Below are 22,792 nucleotides of genomic sequence, written 5' to 3' on the forward strand. Positions count from 1 at the left end.
AGTATATAGTACTCATCTCTTAAAAAATACCTGTTGTAAACTGGAATATCATCTAGGATTTTTTGATGCCATAGGAGAATATTTTCGTTCCATCTAGATCCAGGGCATGCTTTTGACATTGCTTTTGACATTGCTTTCGGTAAGTGTTTGGCAATCCATATAATTTTTTCCACATTTTTTGCGAGTGGGTTGCATTGGTACATGGGTTTAATAGGAGTAGGGTCCAAAATGTAGACTGTTGTGGTATCTTTGTCCAATGTGAATAGAATGAAATAACCGTTGGATTGTATTGGAATATGAATCTGAAATAGGCTACATATTAGATGCAATAAAAATCTTGTGGTCTAAAGTATATAGAAGTGTTCTTACCGATTTGCATGTTGAAACATTATATTTGATACCAGGCCAACTGCGAACAGAATTTGCTAGTTGCTCCACGTCTAACTTTTTGCGGAATTTTGGGTGTCGTCCAAAATCAGTAGTCATCTAGAACACAAACATAATTGGTTAAAAAGGTGATTAAAAAAATTAGAATATAGAAAAAAAAATAATGAATATAAAAACATACCCAAAATTTCATGTCAACATAATGCTTTGTTATCAATTGTTTTGTTTTTTGTGCCGTTTGGATGTCATCAAACATAATCTTCCGTATGACCAAATTAAAGCAATCTCGATCCATGGGTAAATCATCCTGTAGCATTCCTTGTAGCTTTCCGAGAGACAAGCTAATTGGATATGGATTTGAACTTTGGATCCATACTTTCCTGATAGTGGTAAAAATTCCGTAAATAAACCATTAAGAAAATAAGTAAGATATTGTACAACTGCACTACCAATGTGAAAGGACTTACTCTAAAATCTCGGTGTATTTGATTGATTTAATGAAGTTACAGAGTGCACCTGTTAACTCATGCATGCTCATATTAGAAAGAATAGATATTAGTGATCTATATTTATTTTCAACAGATAATGGGATTTTTTGTTTTGTTTTTTTAATATCATCTACACTTTCCAATATTTGAACATCATCAGGATCTCCCTTATTGTCATCGTCACTTTCTTCAACGATTGTAGTCATTGATGCAATGTTTGTTTTCCAACATAATAGTATGCTGGCTGACTTACACCTAAAAGAAGTAATCATTTCCTGTGCAAAACGAACAATTATTAGTACATTTTTTAAAATTAACATGCTTTTACCAAATATAAAAGATATATACCTATGTAATTGGGTAGGATAGTGTACATCCGGTGAAATATTCCATAAATTTGACCGTAAATAAACCGCAAGAAGAACTGTCTTTTTGAATTGGATTTTGTAACTGTTTTGTGATATTCCATTCAGTAAGATCAACGTCTTTCCAATCGTCCTTAATCAAGTTCCGACTTTTAAGAAGATCCAAATGAAATTGTACTCCTCGTATCTAAAAGAAATTTGGTGTTCAGAAATGATAGACATTAACGAAATATGAATTTATATCATTTACATGTAGGATTAAAATTGGTGTTGTAACTAACCGTAATAGCAAGGTCCTCTCGATCAAACTTCCAGCACAATGAGTCCAGTACTTGGATCTCACGCTTTTTTGTATTCACAATAGCTAAATACCAATGCGTGTTGCCGGTATTTATTGGAAGTTCTATCTGTAATAAAGATAATTAGGGAAAAAATAAAAATGTTTGAAACATAAATCATGAAAGTTATGGATATGTATGTTACCATGTCATGCTCCATATATTTTTTGACAATCTTTGTCATAAAGGCACTATCTTCTTGTATGCCAAGGTTACCATCCCGTTTTAATAGTGAGGTAACAAAAGGACTCTCAAAATATACTTTATTGTCATTCTGTACATGAATTTGGTCCTTTAAACAACATATATATATATATATATATATATATATATATGCATAGATCACCTGAAGTTAAGATTTAGAAAATACATTACTAATAAATATTAGTGTTTAGAAACTCTTTCCTGTTTGAGTAAGTGTACTTACATCATCATTTACCCACTCTTTTTCATCTAGCAGACACATCAATTGATTTTGTCTCACAGAACTTCCATCTATCTGAACCAGTAATTCTTTACGTAAAGATGATTCTATTGCTATATGTGCACATAGATCATGGTCGGTCAATGCATAGTCTGCCAAAAAACACAATAATTTAAGAGTTATTGAATACAAAAGTACAAATAATAAATCAGACAAATACCTTTTGGGAGATAATCATATGTCTCATCAACTTTGATCTCTTTATTTGAAACAGGAGTTGAGCTAGATGGGGATGGAGGAGATGGCAATTGATCATGATCTATCTAATTATCTGATTCCAGCACAATGGATTCAAAACATTCAGAAATTGGTGTAGATGCTGATATAGTTGGCGACATTGGTGATGGCTCCAGAACACCTGATTCGACATTTTTTGCTTTTTTTGAAGGTCGGTTATCCAAATCCTCTGTAATGTTTAGTTCAGCGATGTCATCTATTTTCTGCAGTTACAACACAAATAAAAGGTAAGCCTCAAACCGTTAGTTTGTTGGTAGAATATTTCAGATTCAGACCAATCGCAAATGTGTATTTGTAGCTTATAAATACATGGTTGAATGATTATAGCAATCATTTGGCCAGAGGCAGTCTAGTGAAATTGCAACGGTTAAGCTTCTGGAGCCCTAAAACTGGAGTAACATGGAGCAACTTCAGAAGAATGAGCTAATGACGATGTATAAGCCTACTTTCTGATTCTAAAATTTCATGGTTCAGTTTACTGTCATTCTGCCCTACTTCAATCAAATAATCATGCAAATAAAGTATTTATATACATGCCAAGAATAATGCTAATTTTGGTGCTAACAGTAGGGGTGATCAGGTGTATAACGTCAAGGAACACACTAACAATTTGTTTTTCATGGAACTTTGTTCCTTCTCTGAAATCTGAATATAAATGCAACTGGAACATAACTATCACTCAAACTTTTGACTATGTGTAGGCCCAAACTTGGCCGGATTAGCATGGTTCAGTTTAGAATAGAGGAACAATACAACAGATGTAAACTCCAAGGTATAAGTCAATACTGAATCTTCAGATATGTGTCTTGTTCAGACAGCAAACAACTCTGAACAAATCTCTAAAACAATTCAGAGATGCAAACATGCTAGCCTGAGGTGTAGTAACTTTCAAGGAGAGAAATACCTCTGGTGTAGCCGCCTCAGGCGATGGAGGGCTCGAAGGGTGTTCTTCTTCCGCCGGCGAACTCGGCATAGCACGGCTGGACAGATGATTTTCCTCCGCCAGCGACATTGGATGTTCCTCTGAAAGTTGCAACGTGATGGGTTTTGATGGAGATTCTGGTCGAGGGACGTGGCCTGATGGACGTTCCGGTCGAGGATCCCTCCTTATTATTACAGCCAAGTCCAATCTGGGTCGGGCACTACATGCTTTTGCGTTGGAGAAGAATAGAGACTTGAACTCGACTACATTGGAAATTGATTTATGTTGGAGAAGGACACGGTCTCCAATTCCATCCAAATACTCGAGCTTCAATCTAGTGGATTGGAGTGGAGCGGAGCAGAGTGAGACCGACGCCGAGGCGGCCGGCCGGCGAGGCGTGCCATGTCGGAGTCGCTCATCAGGAGCCACCGACGCCGTCCCAGGCGAGCCCGAGGCGGCGGCCCTCCTGGAGCGCGCCGAGGAGCTGCGCGCCCTTGCGCCGCGCACGCGCTGCACTCGCCCTGCATCACGCCCACCACCGCCAGCCGTAGATGGCCGCCAGCACGCCGATGGCGCACTCGCGCCCACGCCTGGACATGCCCTCCACGACTCGCTGTTGTGTTCGGGCGTCCATCCAAATCATGACACTGAACTGAAAATTCAGATAACTGAAGCTCGTTGTTTAGCTGCTGCTGCTGCTTTACTGTTGCCGCCGTGATCTGTCCATGCCTCTCGCTCGCCAGCCAGCACCGCCGCTCGCTCCCTCCCGTTGCCTCGCTATCGTCTGTCGTCGCTTCACTCGCAGCTAGGCGCACGCGCCCGCCCTGGCCCGCCAGCCCGCAACGCTGCCGTCGCCGCGCCCCGCCGCCGCTGCTGTCGCGTGATGGGAGCTCGCAACCGTTGCATGCGGCATGGACCGGTCGTGCGGCAGTGAGCTACCCCCGCCGGCGGCGAGCCCGGTGGTGCGGTATAAGGATCCTGGGGCGCCCGCCCGCCCGCCCACCTCCTCGTCTTCTTCAAGCACTGCTCGGACCGCCACCTCCCCCTTCCTCCCTCCTCCACATCCATGAACTCCTAACCCCCCACTCACTCCCAGCTTGCTCGGCGCGCCACCAGCACACCACACCACAGCTCAGCCCAGCAGCCGCCGCCGCAGCAGCAGCAGCAACAGCGCGCCTCCCGTCCCTTCCCCTCCCCGCGCGCGTTCACGCCATTGCTGGCCGCGCTCGCCACGACCCGCCGCGACGCCTCGCCCCAAGAGAGCAGGCCGACCGCCTTATCATCCTCCGCCGTGATGCCTCGGTCCACCGCGCCCTTCAACGCCCGCCGCGACGCCTCGGTACGCCGCGCTCTACAACGCCAGTCGCGACACCTCGCCCCATTCATGCGCTTGGGCGGCGCTGACGTCCGCCGCGACGCATCCCCTGCCTTGCTTCTGCGGCGTCGACACCGGCGACAAGCGGCGGGGCGTGCATGGCGGTTCAGTTGAGGCAGGGTGTTTTTCGCAAAAAACAAAACGTTATCTACACTTTAAGTAGGACTGTGCATTAATTTCAAAAAATAGGGGGACTTTTTGCAAAAAGGGCAGCGACGTACAACCAGAAGCGGTCGGTGGTTTATTAGTAGGTAAAGATATCTTTTATGTTCATGCACCCTTGATGAGTGGTCTATTTTTGTTGAATCTCAATCCTAGTGATACACATATTCATAATATTGAAGCCAAAAGATGCAAAGTAAATAATGATAGTGCAACTTATTTGTGGCACTGCCATTTAGGTCATATTGGTGTAAAGCGTATGAAGAAACTCCATGTTGATGAGATTTTGGAATCACTTGATTATGAATCACTTGATGCTTGTGAACCATGCCTCATGGGCAAGATGACTAAGACTCCGTTCTTCGAAATAATGGAGCGAGCCACTGACTTATTAGAAATAATACATACTGATGTATGCAGTCCGATGAGTGTTGAGGCTCACGATGGGTATCGTTATTTTCTGACCTTCACAGATGATTTGAGTAGATATGGGTATATCTACTTAATGAAACATAAGTCTGAAACATTTGAGAAGTTCAAAGAATTTTAGAGTGAAGTGGAAAATCATTGTAACAAGAAAATAAAGTTTCTATGATCTGATCGCGGAGGTGAATATTTGAGTTACGAGTTTGATCTTCATTTGAAACAATGTGGAATAGTTTCGCAACTCACGCCACCTCGAACACCACAACGTAATGGTGTGTCCGAACGTCGTAACCATACTTTATTAGATATGGTGCGATCTATGATGTCTCTTACCAATTTACCACTATTGTTTTGGGGTTATGCTTTAGAGACGGCTGCATTCACATTAAATAGGGCACCATCTAAATCCGTTGAGACGACACCATATGAACTATGGTTTAGCAAGAAACCTAAGCTGTCGTTTCTTAAAGTTTGAGGTTGCGATGCTTATGTGAAAAAGCTTCAGCCTGATAAGCTCGAACCCAAATCGGAGTAATGTGTCTTCATCGGATACCCAAAAGAAACGGTTGGGTAAACCTTCTATCATAGATCCAAAGGCATGATATTTGTTGCTAAGAATGGATCCTTTTTAGAGAAGGAGTTTCTCTCGAAAGAAGTGAGTGGGAGGAAAGTAGAACTTGATGAGGTAGTTGTACCTTCTCTCGAATTGGAAAGTAGTTCATCACAAAAATTAGTTCCAGTGATGCCTATACCAATTAGTGAGGAAGCTAATGATGATGATCATGAAACTTCTGATCAAGTTACTACCGAACCTCGTAGGTCAACCAGAGTACGTTCCGCACTAGAGTGGTATGGTAATCCTGTTCTGGAAGTCATGTTACTAGACCATGACGTACCTACGAACTACAAGGAAGCGATGATGAGTCTAGATTCCGCGAAATGGCTTGAGGCCATGAAATCTGAGATGGGATCCATGTATGAGAACAAAGTATGGACTTTGGTTGACTTGCCCGATGACCGGCAAGCCATAGAGAATAAATGGATCTTCAAGAAGAAGATTGACGCTGATGGTAATGTTACTGTCTACAAATCTCGACTTGTTGCAAAAGGTTTTTGACAAGTTCAAGGAGTTGACTACGATGAGACCTTCTCACCCATAGCGATGCTTAAGTCTGTCTGAATCATGTTAGCAATTGCCGCATTTTATGATTATGAAATTTGGCAAATGTACGTCAAAACTGCATTCCTTAATGGATTTCTTAAAGAAGAGTTGTATATGATGCAACCAGAAGGTTTTGTCAATCCCAAAGGTGCTAACAAAGTGTGCAAGCTCTAGTGATCCATTTATGGACTTGTGCAAGCCTCTCGGAGTTGGAATATACGCTTTGATAGTGTGATCAAAGCATATGATTTTATACATACTTTTGGAGAAGTCTGTATTTACAAGAAAGTGAGTGGGAGCTCTGTAGCATTTATAATATTATATGTGGATGACATATTGTTGAATGGAAATAATACTGAATTTCTGGATAGCATAAAAGGATACTTGAATAAGAATTTTTCAATAAAAGACCTCGGTGAAGCTGCTTATATATTGAGCATCAAGATCTATAGAGATAGATCAAGATGCTTAATTGGACTTTCACAAAGCACATACCTTGATAAAGTTTTGAAGAAGTTCAAAATGGATCAGTCAAAGAAAGGGTTCTTGCTTGTGTTACAAGGTGTAAGGTTGAGTCAGACTTAATGCCCGACCACTGCAGAAGATAGAGAGAAAATGAAAGTCATTCCCTATGCCTTGGTCATAGGTTCTATCATGTATGCAATGTTGTGTACCAGACCTGATGTGTTTCTTGCCGTAAGTTTCGCAGGGAGGTACCAAAGTAATTCAGGTGTGGATCACTGGACAACGGTCAAGAACATCCCGAAATACTTGAAAAGGACTAAGGATATGTTTCTCGTTTATGGAGGCGACAAAGAGCTTGTTGTAAATGGTTACGTCGATGCTAGTTTTGACACTGATCCAGATGACTTTAAGTCACAAATCGGATATGTGTTTATATTGATTAGTGGAGCTGTCAATTGGTGCAGTTCCAAGCAGAGCGTTGTGGCGGGATCTATGTGTGAAGTAGAGTACATAGCTACTTTGGAAGCAGTAAATGAAGGAGTCTGGATGAAGGAGTTCATATCCGATCTAGGTGTAATACCTAGTGCATCGGGTCCAATGAAATGTTCGGGAACGTAGCAGAATTTTAAAATTTTCTACGCATCACCAAGATCAATCTATGGAGTCATCTAGCAACGAAGGGGAGGGGAGTGCATCTGCATACCCTTGTAGATCGCGAGCGAAAGCATTCAAGAGAATGGGATTGATGGAGTCGTACTCGTCGTGATCCAAATCACCGATGTCCGAGCGCCGAACGGACGACACCTCCGCGTTCAACACACATACGGTTGGGAGAGACGTCTCCTCCTTCTTGATCCAACAAGGGAAGCAGAGGTTGATGGAGATCCAGCAGCACGACGGCGTGGTCGTGTAAGTAGCGGGATCCCGGCAGGGCTTCGCCAAGCGCAAGCGGGGAGGAAGAGGTGTCATGAGAGGGAGGGAGGCGTCAGGGACTTGGGTGCGGCTGCCCTCCCTCCCCTCCACTATATATAGGGGGCCTAGGGGGCGTCAGCCCCTAGAGATCCCATCTAATGGGGGGGCGGCCTAGGGGGTGGCTTGGCCCCCAAGCTAGGTGGAGGCGCCCTACCCCCTTAGGGTTTCCAACCCTAGGCGCAAGGGAAGCCCAAGGAGGGCGCACCAGCCCACCAGGGGCTGGTTCCCTTCCCACTTTAGTCCATGGGCCCCTCCAGGATAGGTGGCCCCACCCGGTGGACCCCCGGCACCCTTCCGGTGGTCCCGGTACAATACCGGTGACCCCCGAAACTTTTCAGGTGGTCGAAACTGGACTTCCTATATATAAATCTTTACCTCCGGATCATTCCAGAACTCCTTGTGATGCCCGTGATCTCATCCGGGACTCCGAACAACTTTCGGGTTACCGCATACTAATATCTCTATAACCCTAGCGTCATCGAACCTTAAGTGTGTAGACCCTACGGGTTCGGGAACCATGCAGACATGACCGAGACAACTCTCTAGCCAATAACCAACAGCGGGATCTGGATACCCATGTTGGCTCCCACATGTTCCACGATGATCTCATCGGATGAACCACGATGTCGAGGATTCAATCAATCCCGTATTCAATTCCGTTTGTCAATCGGTACGTTACTTGCCCGAGTTTCGATCGTCGGTATCCCAATACCTCGTTCAATCTCGTTGCCGGCAAGTCACTTTACTCGTTCTGTAACACATCATCCCGTGACCAACCCTTAGTCACATTGAGCTCATTACGATGATGTCTTACGAAGTGGGCCCAGAGATACCTCTCCGTCATACGGAGTGACAAATCCCAGTCTCGATTCGTGCCAACCCAACAGACACTTTTGGAGATACCCGTAGTGCACCTTTATAGTCACCCAGTTACGTTGTGACGTTTGGCACACCCAAAGTATTCCTACAGTATCTGGGAGTTGCACAATCTCATGGTCTAAGGAAATGATACTTGACATTAGAAAAGCTCTAGCATACGTGCTACATGATCTTGTGCCATGCTTAGGATTGGGTCTTGTCCATCACATCATTCTCCTAATGATGTGATCCCGTTATCAATGACATCTAATGTCCATAATCAGGAAACCATGACTATCTGTTGATCAACGAGCTAGTCAACTAGAGGCTCAGTAGGGACATGTTGTGGTCTATGTATTCACACATGTATTATGGTTTCCGGATAACACAATTATAGCATGAACAATAGACAATTATCATGAACAAGGAAATATAATAATAACCATTTTATTATTGCCTCTAGGGCATATTTCCAACAGTCTCCCACTTGCACTAGAGTCAATAATCTAGTTACATTGTGATGAGTCGAACACCCATAGAGTTCTGGTATTGATCATGTTTTGCTCCAGGAAGAGGTTTAGTCAACGGATCTACGACATTCAGGTCCGTATGCACTTTACAAATATCTATGTCTCCATTTTGAACATTTTCACGAATGGAGTTGAAGTGACGCTTGATATGCCTGGTCTTCCTGTGAAACCTGGGCTCCTTGGCAAGGGCAATAGCTCCAGTGTTATCACAGAAGAGAGTCATCGGGCCTGACGCATTGGGAATAACTCCTAGGTCGGTAATGAACGCCTTCACCCAGATTGCTTCTTGTGCTGCCTCCGAGGCTGCCATGTACTCCGCTTCACATGTAGATCCCACCACGACGCTTTGCTTGCAACTACACCAGCTGACTGCCCCACCATTCAAAATATACACGTATCCGGTTTGTGACTTAGAGTCATCCAGATCTGTGTCGAAGCTAGCATCGACGTAACCCTTTACGACGAGCTCTTCGTTACCTCCATAGACGAGAAACATATCCTTAGTCCTTTTCAGGTACTTCAGGATATTCTTGACCGTTGTCCAGTGTTCCATGTCGGGATTACTTTGGTACCTTCCTACCAAACTTACGGCAAGGTTTACATCAGGTCTAGTACATAGCATGTCATACATAATAGACCCTATGGCCGAGGCATAGGGGACGACACTCATCTTTTCTCTATCTTCTGCCGTGGTCGGGCATTGACCCGTGCTCAATCTTATACCTTGCAATACAGGCAAGAACCCCTTCTTGGACTGATCCATATTGAACTTCTTCAATATCTTGTCAAGGTACGTACTTTGTGAAATACCAATGAGGCGTCTCAATCTATCTCTATAGATCTTGATGCCTAATATATAAGCAGCTTCTCCAAGGTCCTTCATTGAAAAACACGTGTTCAAGTAGGCCTTTATGCTTTCCAAGAATTCTATATCATTTCCCATCAGTAGTATGTCATCCACATATAATATGAGAAATGCTACAGAGCTCCCACTCACTTTCTTGTAAACACAGGCTTCTCCATAAGTCTGCGTAAACCCAAACGCTTTGATCATCTCATCAAATCGAATATTCCAACTCCGAGATGCTTGCACCAGCCCATAGATTGAGCGTTGGAGCTTGCACACCTTGTCAGCATTCTTAGGATCGACAAAACCTTTCGGCTGCATCATATACAATTCTTCCTTAAGGAAACCATTAAGGAATGTCGTTTTGACGTCCATTTGCCATATCTCATAATCATAGAATGCGACAATTGCTAACATGATTCGGACGGACTTCAGCTTCGCTACGAGTGAGAAAGTCTCATCGTAGTCAACCCCTTGAACTTGTCGATAACCCTTAGCGACAAGCTGAGCCTTATAGATGGTCACATTACCATCCGCGTTTGTCTTGTTCTTAAAGATACATTTATTTTCTATGGCTCGCCGATCATTGGGCAAGTCAGTCAAAGTCCATACTTTGTTTTCATACATGGATCCTATCTTGTATTTCATGGCTTCCAGCCATTTGTCGGAATCTGGGCCCACCATCGCTTCTTCATAGTTTGAAGGTTCACCATTGTCTAACAACATGATTTCCAGGATAGGGTTGCCGTACCACTCTGGTGCGGAACGTGTCCTTGTGGACCTTCGAAGTTCAGTAGCAACTTGATCTGAAGTTTCATGATCATCATCATTAACTTCCTCCCTAGTCGGTGCATGCACCTCAGGAACATTTTCTTGCGCTGCGCCACTCTCCGGTTCAAGAGGCAACACTTCATCAAGTTCTACGTTCCTCCCACTTACTTCTTTCGAGAGAAACTCTTTCTCTAGAAAGGATCCATTCTTGGCAACAAAGATCTTGCCTTCGGATCTGAGGTAGAAGGTATACCCAATGGTTTATTTAGGGTATCCTATGAAGACGCATTTTTCCGATTTGGGTTCGAGTTTTTAAGGTTGAAGTTTCTTGACATAAGCATCGCATCCCCAAACTTTCAGAAACGACAGCTTAGGTTTCTTACCAAACTACAATTTATACGGTGTCGTCTCAATGGATTTCGACAAAGCCCTATTTAAAGTGAATGCGGCAGTCTCTATAACATAACCCCAAAATGATAACGGTAGATCGGTCAGAGACATCATATATCGCACCATATCTAACAGAGTCCGATTACGACGTTCGGACACATCATTACGCTGAGGTGTTCCAGGCGGCGTGAGTTGTGAAACTATTCCACATTTCCTTAAGTGCGTGCCAAATTCATGACTCAAATATTCTCCCCCACGATCTGATCGTAAGAACTTGATTTTCCTGTCACGTTGATTCTCAACCTCACTCTGAAATTCCTTGAACTTTTCAAAGGTCTCAGACTTGTGTTTCATTAAGTAGACATACCCATATCTACTCAAGTCATCAGTGAGGGTGAGAACATAACGATAGCCACCGCGAGCCTCAACACTCATTGGACCGCACACATCAGTATGTATGATTTCCAATAAGTTGGTTGCTCGCTCCATTGTTCCGGAGAATGGAGTCTTGGTCATTTTGCCCATGAGGCATGGTTCACACGTGTCAAATGATTCATAATCAAGAGACTCCAAAAGTCCATTTGCATGGAGTTTCTTCATGCGTTTGACACCAATGTGACCAAGGCGGCAGTGCCACAAGTATGTGGAACAATCATTATCAACCTTACATCTTTTGGCATTCACACTATGAATATGTGTAACATCACATTAGAGATTAAATAAGAATAAACCATTGACCAGCGGGGCATGACCATAAAACATGTCTCTCATATAAATAGAACAACCATTATTCTCAGATTTAAATGAGTAGCCATCTCGCATTAAACGAGATCCAGATACAATGTTCATGCTCAAAGCTGGTACTAAATAACAATTATTGAGGTTTAAAACTAATCCCGTAGGTAAATGTAGAGGTAGCATGCCGACGGCGATCACATCGACCTTGGAACCATTCCCGACGCGCATCGTCACCTCGTCCTTCGCCAGTCTCCGTTTATTCTGCAGTTCCTGTTTTGAGTTACAAATATGAGCAGCTGCACCGGTATCAAATACCCAGGAGCTACTACGAGCGTTGGTTAGGTACACATCAATAACATGTATATCACATATACCTTTGGTATTGCCGGCCTTCTTATCCGCTAAGTACTTGGGGCAGTTCCGCTTCCAGTGACCGTTTCCCTTGCAATAAGAGCACTCAGTCTCAGGCTTGGGTCCATTATTTGGCTTCTTCCCGGCAGCTTGCTTACCGGGCGCGACAACTCCCTTGCCATCCTTCTTGAAGTTCTTTTTACCCTTGCCTTTCCTGAACTTAGTGGTTTTATTCACCATCAACACTTGATGTTCCTTTTTTATTTCCACCTCCGCTGATTTCAGCATTGAATATACCTTAGGAATGGTCTTTTCCATCCCTTGCATATTGAAGTTCATCACAAAGCTCTTGTAGCTAGGTGGGTGCGACTGAAGGATTCTGTCAACGACCGCATCATTTGGGAGATTAACTCCCAGCTGAGATAAGTGGTTGTGCAACCCAGACATTTTGAGTATGTGCTCGCTGACGAAACTATTCTCCTCCATCTTACAACTGTAGAACTTGTCGGAGACTTCATATCTCTCGACCCGGGCATGAGCTTGGAAAACCATTTTCAGCTCTTGGAACATCTCATATGCTCCGTGTTGCTCAAAACGCTTTTGGAGCCCCAGTTCTATGCGGTAAAGCATGCCGCACTGAACCAGGGAGTAATCATCACTATGTGTCTGCCAAGCGTTCATAATGTCTTGTTCTACAGGGAAAACAGGTGCTTCACCTAGCGGTGCATCAAGGACATATGCTTTCCTGGCAGCTATGAGGATAATCCTCAGGTTACAGACCCAGTCCGTGTAGTTGCTGCCTTCGTCTTTCAGCTTGGTTTTCTCTAGGAACGCGTTGAAGTTGTGGGCAACATTAGCGTGGGCCATTTGATCTACAAGACATATTGCAAAGATTTTTAGACTACGTTCATGATAATTAAGTTCATCTAATAAAATTATTAAATGAACTCCCACTCATATAGACATCCCTCTAGTCATCTAAGTGATACATGATCCGAGTCAACTAGGCCGTGTGCGATCATCACATGAGACGGACTAGTCATCATCGGTGAACATTTTCATGTTGATCGTATCTTCTATACGACTCATGTTCGACCTTTCGGTCTTCCATGTTCCGAGGCCATGTCTGTACATGCTAGGCTCGTCAAGTCAACCTAAGTGTATTGCATGTGTAAGTCTGGCTTACACCCGTTGTATGCGAACGTTACAACCTATCACACCCGATCATCACATGGTGCTTCGGAACAACAAACCTTAGCAACAGTGCACAGTTAGGGGAACACTTTCTTGAAATTATTGCGAGGGATCATCTTATTTATGCTACCGTCGTTCTAGGCAAATAAGATGTAAAACATGATAAACATCACATGCAATCAAATAGTGACATGATATGGCCAATATCATTTTGCTCCTTTTGATCTGCATCTTCGGGGCGCCATGATCATCATCATCACTGGCATGACACCATGACCTGCATCATCATGATCTCCATCATCGTGTCTTCATGAAGTTGTCTCGCCAACTATTACTTGTACTACTATGGCTAACGGTTAGCAATAAAGTAAAGTAATTACATGACGTTTATGTTGACACGCAGGTCATAAATAAATTAAGACAACTCCTATGGCTCCTGCCGGTTGTCATACTCATCGACATGCAAGTCATGATTCCTATTACAAGAACATGATCAATCTCATACATCACATATATCATTCATCACATCCTTTTGGCCATATCACATCACACGACATATGCTACAAAAATAAGTTAGACGTCCTCTAATTGTTGTTGCAAGTTTTTACGTGGCTGCTATAGGTTTCTAGCAAGAACGTTTCTTACCTACGCCAGAACCACAACGTGATATTACAATTTCTATTTACCCTTCATAAGGACCTTTTTCATCAAATCCGATCCGACTAAAGTGGGAGAGACAGACACCCGCTAGCCACCTTATGCAACTAGTGCATGTCAGTCGGTGGAACCAGTCTCACGTAAGCGTACGTGTAAGGTCGGTCCGGGCTGCTTCATCCCACGATGCCACCGAATCAAGATAAGACTAGTAACGACAAGTAAATTGACAAAATCGACGCCCACAACAATTTGCGTTCTACTCATGCATAGAAACTACGCATAAACCTGGCTCTGATACCACTGTTGGGGAACGCAGCAGAATTTTAAAATTTTCTATGCATCACCAAGATCAATCTATGGAGTCATCCAGCAATGAAGGAGAGGGGAGTGCATCTGCATACCCTTGTAGATCGCGAGCGGAAGCGTTCAAGAGAATGGGGTTGATGGAGTCGTACTCGTCGTGATCCAAATCTCCGATGACCGAGCGCCGAACGGACGGCACCTCCATATTCAACACATGTACGGTTGGGAGAGATGTCTCCTCCTTCTTGATCCAGCAAGGGAAGGAGAGGTTGATGGAGATCCAGCAGCACGACGGCGTGGTGGTGGAAGTAGCGGGATCCCGGCAGGGCTTCGCCAAGCGCAAGCGGGGAGGAAGAGGTGTCACGGGAGGGAGGGAGGCGCCAGGGACTTGGGTGCGGCTGCCCTCCCTCCCCTCCACTATATATAGGGGGCCTGGGGGGCGCCGGCCCCTAGAGATCCCATCTAATGGGGGGGGGGGGCGGCCTAGGGGGTGGCTTGGCCCCCAAGCTAGGTGGAGGCGCCCCCACCCCCTTAGGGTTTCCAACCCTAGGCGCAAGGGAGGCCCAAGGGGTGCACACTAGACCACCAAGGGCTGGTTCCCTTCCCACTTCAGCCCATGGGGCCCTCCGGGATAGGTGGCCCCACCCGGTGGACCCCCGGGACCCTTCTGGTGGTCCCGGTACAATACCGGTGACCCCCGAAACTTTCCCGGTGGTCGAAACTGGACTTTCTATATATAAATCTTTACCTCCGGACCATTCCGGAACTCCTTGTGACATCCAGGATCTCATCCAGGACTCCGAACAACTTTTGGGTTACCACATACTAATATCTCTACAACCCTAGCGTCACCGAACCTTAAGTGTGTAGATCCTACGGGTTCGAGAACCATGCAGACATTACCGAGACAACTCTCCGGCCAATAACCAACAGTGGGATCTGGATACCCATGTTGGCTCCCACATGTTCCACGATGATCTCATCGGATGAACCACGATGTCGAGGATTCAATCAATCCCGTATTCAATTCCCTTTGTCAATCGGTATGTTACTTGCCCGAGATTCGATCGTCGGTATCCCAATACCTCGTTCAATCTCGTTACTGGCAAGTCACTTTACTCATTCCGTAACACATCATCCCGTGACCAACCCTTAGTCACATTCAACTCATTACAATGATGTCTTACCGAGTGGGCCCAGAGATACCTCTCCGTCATACGGAGTGACAAATCCCAGTCTCGATTCGTGCCAACCCAACAGACACTTTCGAAGATACCCGTAGTGCACCTTTATAGTCACCCAGTTACGTTGTGACGTCTGGCACACCCAAAGTATTCCTACAGTATCCGGGAGTTGCACAATCTCATGGTCTAAGGAAAGGATACTTGACATTAGAAAAGCTCTAGCATACGAACTACACGATCTTGTGCTATGCTTAGGATTGGGTCTTGTCCATCACATAATTCTCCTAATGATGTGATCCCATTATCAATGACATCTAATGTCCATAGTCAGGAAACCATGACTATCTGTTGATCAACGAGCTAGTCAACTAGAGGCTCACTAGGGACATGTTGTGGTCTATGTATTCACACATGTATTACGATTTCCGGATAACACAATTATAGCATGAACAATAGACAATTATCATGAACAAGGAAATATAATAATAACCATTTTATTATTGCCTCTAGGGCATATTTCCAACATGAAAATCTTTTGTGACAATACTGGAGCAATTGACTTAGCGAAGGAATCCAGATTTCACAAGAGAACCAAACACATCAAGAGACGCTTCAACTCCATCCGCGATCAAGTCAAGGAGGGAGACATAGAGATTTGCAAAACACATACGGTTCTCAATGTTGCAGACCCGTTGACTAAGCCTCTTCCACGAGCAAAACATGATCAACACCAAGACTCCATGGGTGTTAGAATCATTACAATGTAATCTAGATTCTTGACTCTAGTGCAAGTGGGAGACTAAAGGAAATATGCCATACAGGCAATAATAAATTTCTTATTTATATTTCCTTATATCATGATAAATGTTTATTATTCATGCTAGAACTGTATTAACCGAAAACTTAGTACATGTGTGAATACATAGACAAAACAAAGTGTCCCTAGTATGCCTCTACTTGACTAGCTCGTTAATCAAAGATGGTTAAGTTTCCTGACCATAGAGATGTGTTGTCATTTGATGAACGGGATCACATCATTAGGAAAATGATGTGATGGACAAGACCCATTCATTAGCTTAGCATAATGATTGTTAAGTTTTATTGCTATTGCTTTCTTCATGACTTATACATATTCCTTTGACTATGAGATTATGCAACTCTCGAATACCGGAGGAACACCTTGTGTGCTATCAAACATCACAACCTAACTGGGTGATCATAAAGATGCTCTACAGGTGTCTCCGAAGGTGTTTGTTGGGTCGGCATAGATCGAGATTAGGATTTGTCACTCTGAGTATCGGAGAGGTATCTCTGGGCCCTCTCGGTAATGCACATCATGATAAAGCCTTGCAAGCAATGTGACTAATGAGTTAGTTGCGGGATGATGCATTATAGAATGAGTAAAGAGACTTGCTGGTAACAAGATTGAACTAGGTATGAGGATACCGACTATTGAATCTCGGGCAAGTAACATACCGATGACAAAGGGAATTATGTATGTTGTCATTGCGGTTTGACTGATAAAGATCTTCGTAGAATATGTAGGAACCAATATGAGCATCCAGGTTCCGCTATTGTTTATTGACCGGAGATGTGTCTCGGTCATGTCTACATAGTTCTCGAACCCATAGGGTCCGCACGCTTAACATTCGATGACGATTTGTATTATGAGTTATGTGTTTTGCTGACCGAAGATTGTTTGGAGTCCCAGATGAGATCGCAGACATGACGAGGAGTCTCAAAATGGTCGAGAGGTAAATATTGATATATTGGTTGATGGTATTCAGACACCGGATTGGTTTCGGGGTGGTTCGGGTATTTTTTTGGAGTACCGAGGGGTTACCGGTACCCCCCGGGTAAAGTAATGGGCCTATATGGGCCATAGGGGAGAGGGAAGGCAGCCCACAAGGGGTGGCTGCACCCCCTCCCATGGGGAGTCCGAATTGGACTAGGGGAGGGGGTGCGCCCCCTTTCCTTCTCCTCTTCCATCTCCATTCCCCTTTCCCCCTCCGTAAGAAAGGAGGGGGTCGAATAGGACTTGGAGTCCTATTCGGTTTCCCCCCATGGCGCGCCCCCTAGGGCCAGCCGCCTCCTCCCCTCCTCCTTCATACACGGGGGCAGGGGGCACCCCAAGGCACACCAATTGTTTTCTTAGCCGTGTGCAGTGCCCCCCTCCACAGTTTACTCCTCCGGTCATAGCGTCGTAGTGCTTAGGCAAAGCCCTGTGCGGATCACATCACCATCACCGTCACCACGCCGTCGTGCTTACGAAACTCTCCCTCGACTCTCTGTTGGATCAAGAGTTCGAGGGACGTCATCGAGCTGAACGTGTGCTGAACTCGGAGGTGCCGTACATTCGGTACTAGATCGGTTGGATCGTGAAGACGTTCGACTACATCAACTGCGTTAACCTAATGCTTCCTCTTTCGGTCTACGAGGGTAAGTGGACACACTCTCCCCCTCTCGTTGCTATGCATCTCCTACATAGATCTTGCGTGATCATAGGAATTTTCGTGATCATAGGAATTTTTTTTGAAATTGCATGCTACGTTCCCCAACATTCATATAGAGTCATATCTTTGTTCTAGTATCGAGTTGTAATTCTTGAGTTGTAAGTAAATAAAAGTGTGATGGTCATAATTATTAGAGCATTGTCCCATGTGAGGAAAGGATGATGGAGACTATGATTCTTCCATAAGTCGAGATGAGGCTCCGGACTTGAAATAAAAAAAGAGGCCAAAGAGCACAATAAAAATATAAAAAAGAGCCCAAAAGAAAAAATGAGAGAAAAAGAGAGAAAGGGAAATGTTACTATCCTTTTCCACACTTGTGCTTCAAAAATAGCACCATGTTCTTCATGATAGAGAGTCTCCCATTTTCTCACTTTCATATACTAGTGGGAATTTTTTTCATTATAGAACTTGGCTTGTATATTCCAATGACGGGCTTCCTCATTGCCCTAGGTCTTCGTGAGCAAGCAAGTTGGATGCACCCCCACTTAGTTTTCTTTTGAGCTTTCGTACACTTATAGCTCTAGTGCATCCGTTGCATGGCAAACCCTACTCAGTTGCATCGGTATCAATTGATGGGCATGTCCATAGCCCATTAATTTGCCTAATTGATGTGAGACTTTCTCCCTTTTTGTCTTCTCCTCACAACCTCCACCATATTCTATTCCACCTATAGTGCTATATCCATGTCTCACGCTCATGTATTACGTGAAAGTTGAAAAAGCTTGAGAATGTTAAAAGTATGAAACAATTGCTTGGCTTGTCATCGGGGTTGTGTATGATAAATACTTTGTGTGATGAAGATAGAGCATGACAAGACTTTATGATTTTGTAGGGAGAACTTTCTTTAGCCATGATATTTTGACAAGACATGATTGCTTTATTAGTATGCTTGAAGTATTATTATTTTTATATCAATATTAAACTTTTGTTTTGAATCTTATGGATCTGAACATGCATGCCACATTAAGAAGAATTGCATTGATAAATATGTTAGGTAGCATTCCACATCAAAAATTATGTTTTTACAGTTTACCTACTCAAGGATGAGCAGGAATTAACCTTGGGGATGCTTGATACGTCTTCAACATATCTATAATTGTTTATCGTGCCATGCTATTATATTATATGTTTTGGATGTTTTATATGCATTAATATGCTACTTTATATTATTTTGGGGACTAACCTATTAACCTAGTGCCCAGTGCCAGTTGCTGTTTTTTCCTTGTCTTCTACAGAAAATCAATACCAAACGGAGTTCAAATGGAACGAAACTTTTTGATGATTTTTCTTGGACAACAAGACACCTAGGAAGCTCTGGGAGGAGGCCAGAAGACCCACGAGGAGGCCACAAGCCCTAGGGGTGCGCCGCTATGCTTGTGGGCCCCTCGTGGCTCTCCTAACCCTAACTCCAGCACTATAAATTCGAAAATATTCCCCTTATGTCATAGGGCACACCAAAAATACTTTTCCGCTGCCGCAAGCTTGTGTTCTCGTGAGATCCCATCTTGGGGCCTTTTCTGGCACTCCGCCGGAGGGGGATTCGATCACGGAGGGCCTCTACACCAACCTTGCTGCCCTTCCGTTGATGCGTGAGTAGTTTACCACGGACCTAAGTGTCCATAACTAGTAGCTAGATGGCTTCTTATCTCTCTTAGATCTTCAATACAATGTTCTCCTCGATGTTCTTGGAGATCTATTTGATGTAATCTTCTTTTACGGTGCGTTTGTTGAGATCCGATGAATTGTGGATTTATGATCAGATTATCTATGAATATTATTTGAGTCTTTTCTGAACTCTTTTATGCATGATTAAGATAGCTTTGTATTTCTCTCCGATCTATCGATTTGGTTTAGCCTACTAGATTGGTTTTTCTTGCAATGGAAGAGGTGCTTTGCGATGGGTTCAATCTTGCGGTGTCCTCACCCAGTGACAGTAGGGGTAGCGAGGCATGTATTGTATTGTTGCATGTATTGTATTGTTGCCATTAAGGATAAAAGGATGGGTTTTTTTTCCATATTGATTTGAACCATCCCTCTACATCATGTCATCTTGCTTAAGGCGTTACTCCATTCTTATTAACTTAATACTCTAGTTGCATGCTGGACAGCGGTCGGTGTGTGGAGTAATAGTAGTACATGCAAGCATGAGTCGGTCTACTTGTCACAGATGTGATGCATATATTCATGATCATTGCCTTAGATATCGTCATAACTTTGCGCGTTTCTATCAATTGCTCAACAGTAATTTGTTTACCCACCGTATGCTTTCTTCAAGAGAGAAGCCTCTAGTGAAACCTATGGCCCCCGGGTCTATTTTCCATCATATATTTTCAGATCTATAAAACCAAAAACCCAAAAATACCTTGCTGCAATTTATTTATATTTACTTTATTTACCTTTTACTTATCTTTAATATCTATCTCTATTAGATCTCACTCTTGCAAGTGACCGTGAAGGGATTGACAACCCCTTTTTCATGTTGAGTGCAAGTGTTTGTTAGTTTGTGCAGGTGCATATATTGGGGACTTGCTTGTGCCTCCTACTAGATTTATAGCTTGGTTCTTAACTGAGGGAAATACTTATCTCTACTTTGTTGCATCACTCTTTCCTCTTCAAGGGAAAATTCAATGCAAGATCAAGAAGTAGCACACGGCTCGGGTTAACTGGGGTATAACCAGTGCTTCTGGGGCACTCGTCCCATCCCCTGGAATGGGCGTGTCTTGCGGTGTGTTGAACAAACGAGTGGGCTCAAAATTGGATAGAAGACATCTCATGTGCCTCCTCTGATGAACCACGTCTGAGGTGTTCTGATGGAGGCCCATGTGCCAGGCTTCTATCTTTAGGTGCTCCACCTCATTGTGGATCTAGACTTGCAGCTCCACCATGCGACGTTCTCAGCGTTGATATCCTCCTGGACCTTAGCCATCTACTCATGAAGTTTAGCTCCATGTTGCATTATGCCTAATTTTCCGCAGTCACCGACATCTCTAGGAGTGTTGCCAATGAGGCGACCAACTCTACGAGAACTTGAGCTGGCGCCTTGACCGAGCCGGCCACATTCGGAGCCGGTGTTGAAGTGTTGGTTCCCATCACGGCACCTGCTATCATAGAGTCATGAGCTGGGTAGTGCCTACCATGTAGACGATGGTTTGATGAAGCGGCTCGTGGTCAGCTGGAGCTGGCTCATCATCAGAGTAGCCCCCAAGCCTACCATTCTACAATGGGAGGATTGACTCAGTGTCTCAAACAAATGACTTGTCGTCGGAGTAGGCGAGTGTGTCCCTGCCAGAGTGGGAGTTGTCCATGAGATAGACTCCCTGGGTGAAACCGATGAAGACGTGATTCCGATCGGGTTGAGCCCGGGCGGGTTGCATGCACCGAGTCGGCTTGACGATGTCGGCACAGATGTCCAGCTCAGGTCTTGATTAACCAATTTTGCCAATGAAGACGTGGATCTTGCTAAAGGGGACCCGGTACCCATACTCGATTGAGTCGGCCTCGGGGCCCCAGTCTGAATCGTCGAAGTAGAGCTTGCCGCAACGATTCTTGGTCATCCGGCTGATCGCATATCCCTCGATCCCTAGGAGAGCTCCCTCCAAGAAATCAACATCACTGTGCGCAAGCCCCACGGTGGGCGCCAACTGTCGTGGTTTTTTCATGGCAGATGTCCTAGAAAAAAGACTTAGTGGTGAGGCCATCACAGTTAGGTAGTAGCTTGAACAGGGTTGATTAGAATCGAGAGACACGGGTTTACCCAGGCTCAGCCCCTCATAGTGCAGGTAATAGCCTACTTCCTGCTTCATTGATTATTGCTTTAGAGCTCGATTACAATGGTGCAACTTGGCTAACCTAGTACTCAAGAGCTTGTAACTTAGTCCCTCCTACCTCAGGTACTCCCCTTTATATACAGGTCGAGGCCCTGAGGTTACAACAGAATCTGGGTGATATGTCTCCAACGTATCTATAATTTATGAAGTATTCCCATGTTTACAACAATTTTATATGGTTTTGGTATGATTTGCATGGAACTAACTCAGACTGACACTGTTTTCAGCAAAACTACCGTGGTGTTGTTTTTTGTGTAGAAATGAAAGTTCTCCAAATGAGTTGAAACTTTTTGACGATTGTTTTGAAACAAAAGAGACCCCCGAAGCTTCGTGGGAGGGCCAGAAGAGCCACGAGGAGGGCACGACCCACCAGGGCGTGCCTGGAACCCAACCCGAGGCGTGGTGGGTTGTGCTCACCTCGAGGCCCATCTTAGCATGAAACCAACGCCAAAAATCCGATAAATAGAGAAACCATCAGTAATAACCCTAGATCAGAAGTTCCACCGCCGCAAGACTCTATAGCCACAAAATACCAATCTAGACCCCATTCAGCACCCTGCTGGAGGGGGAAATCATCACCGGTAGCCATCTTCATCATCCCGGCGGCCACCATGATGAGGAGGGAGTAGTCCACCCTCGGTGCCGAGGGTTTGTACTAGTAGCTATGTCTTTAATCTCTCTCTCTCTCTCTCTCGTGTTCTTGAGATGTCATGATCTTTATGTATCATAGGCTTTGTTAATATAGTTGGATCATATGGTGTTTTCCCCTTTGTTAATATAGTTGGATCATATGGTGTTTTCCCCTCTCTATCTTGTTGTGATTTGAGTATTCCCTATGAGATTTCG

The 22,792-nt window shown here is 44.2% G+C and overlaps 1 long non-coding RNA gene across 1 annotated transcript; it reads right to left on the reverse strand.

The window, feature by feature from the left end:
• Positions 1–430: 430 nt before the first annotated feature.
• LOC123185277 (uncharacterized) lies at positions 431–1,863 on the reverse strand. Its single transcript, XR_006493284.1, has 6 exons — positions 1,724–1,863; positions 1,522–1,647; positions 1,224–1,427; positions 855–1,150; positions 569–767; positions 431–486 (listed from the first exon to the last, which is right to left on the reverse strand). It is a non-coding gene; the product is annotated as an uncharacterized lncRNA (long non-coding RNA).
• Between the last annotated feature and the right edge of the window lie 20,929 nt (positions 1,864–22,792).

Source organism: Triticum aestivum, chromosome 2A (assembly GCF_018294505.1).
Source record: "Triticum aestivum cultivar Chinese Spring chromosome 2A, IWGSC CS RefSeq v2.1, whole genome shotgun sequence".
NCBI lineage: Eukaryota > Viridiplantae > Streptophyta > Magnoliopsida > Poales > Poaceae > Triticum > Triticum aestivum.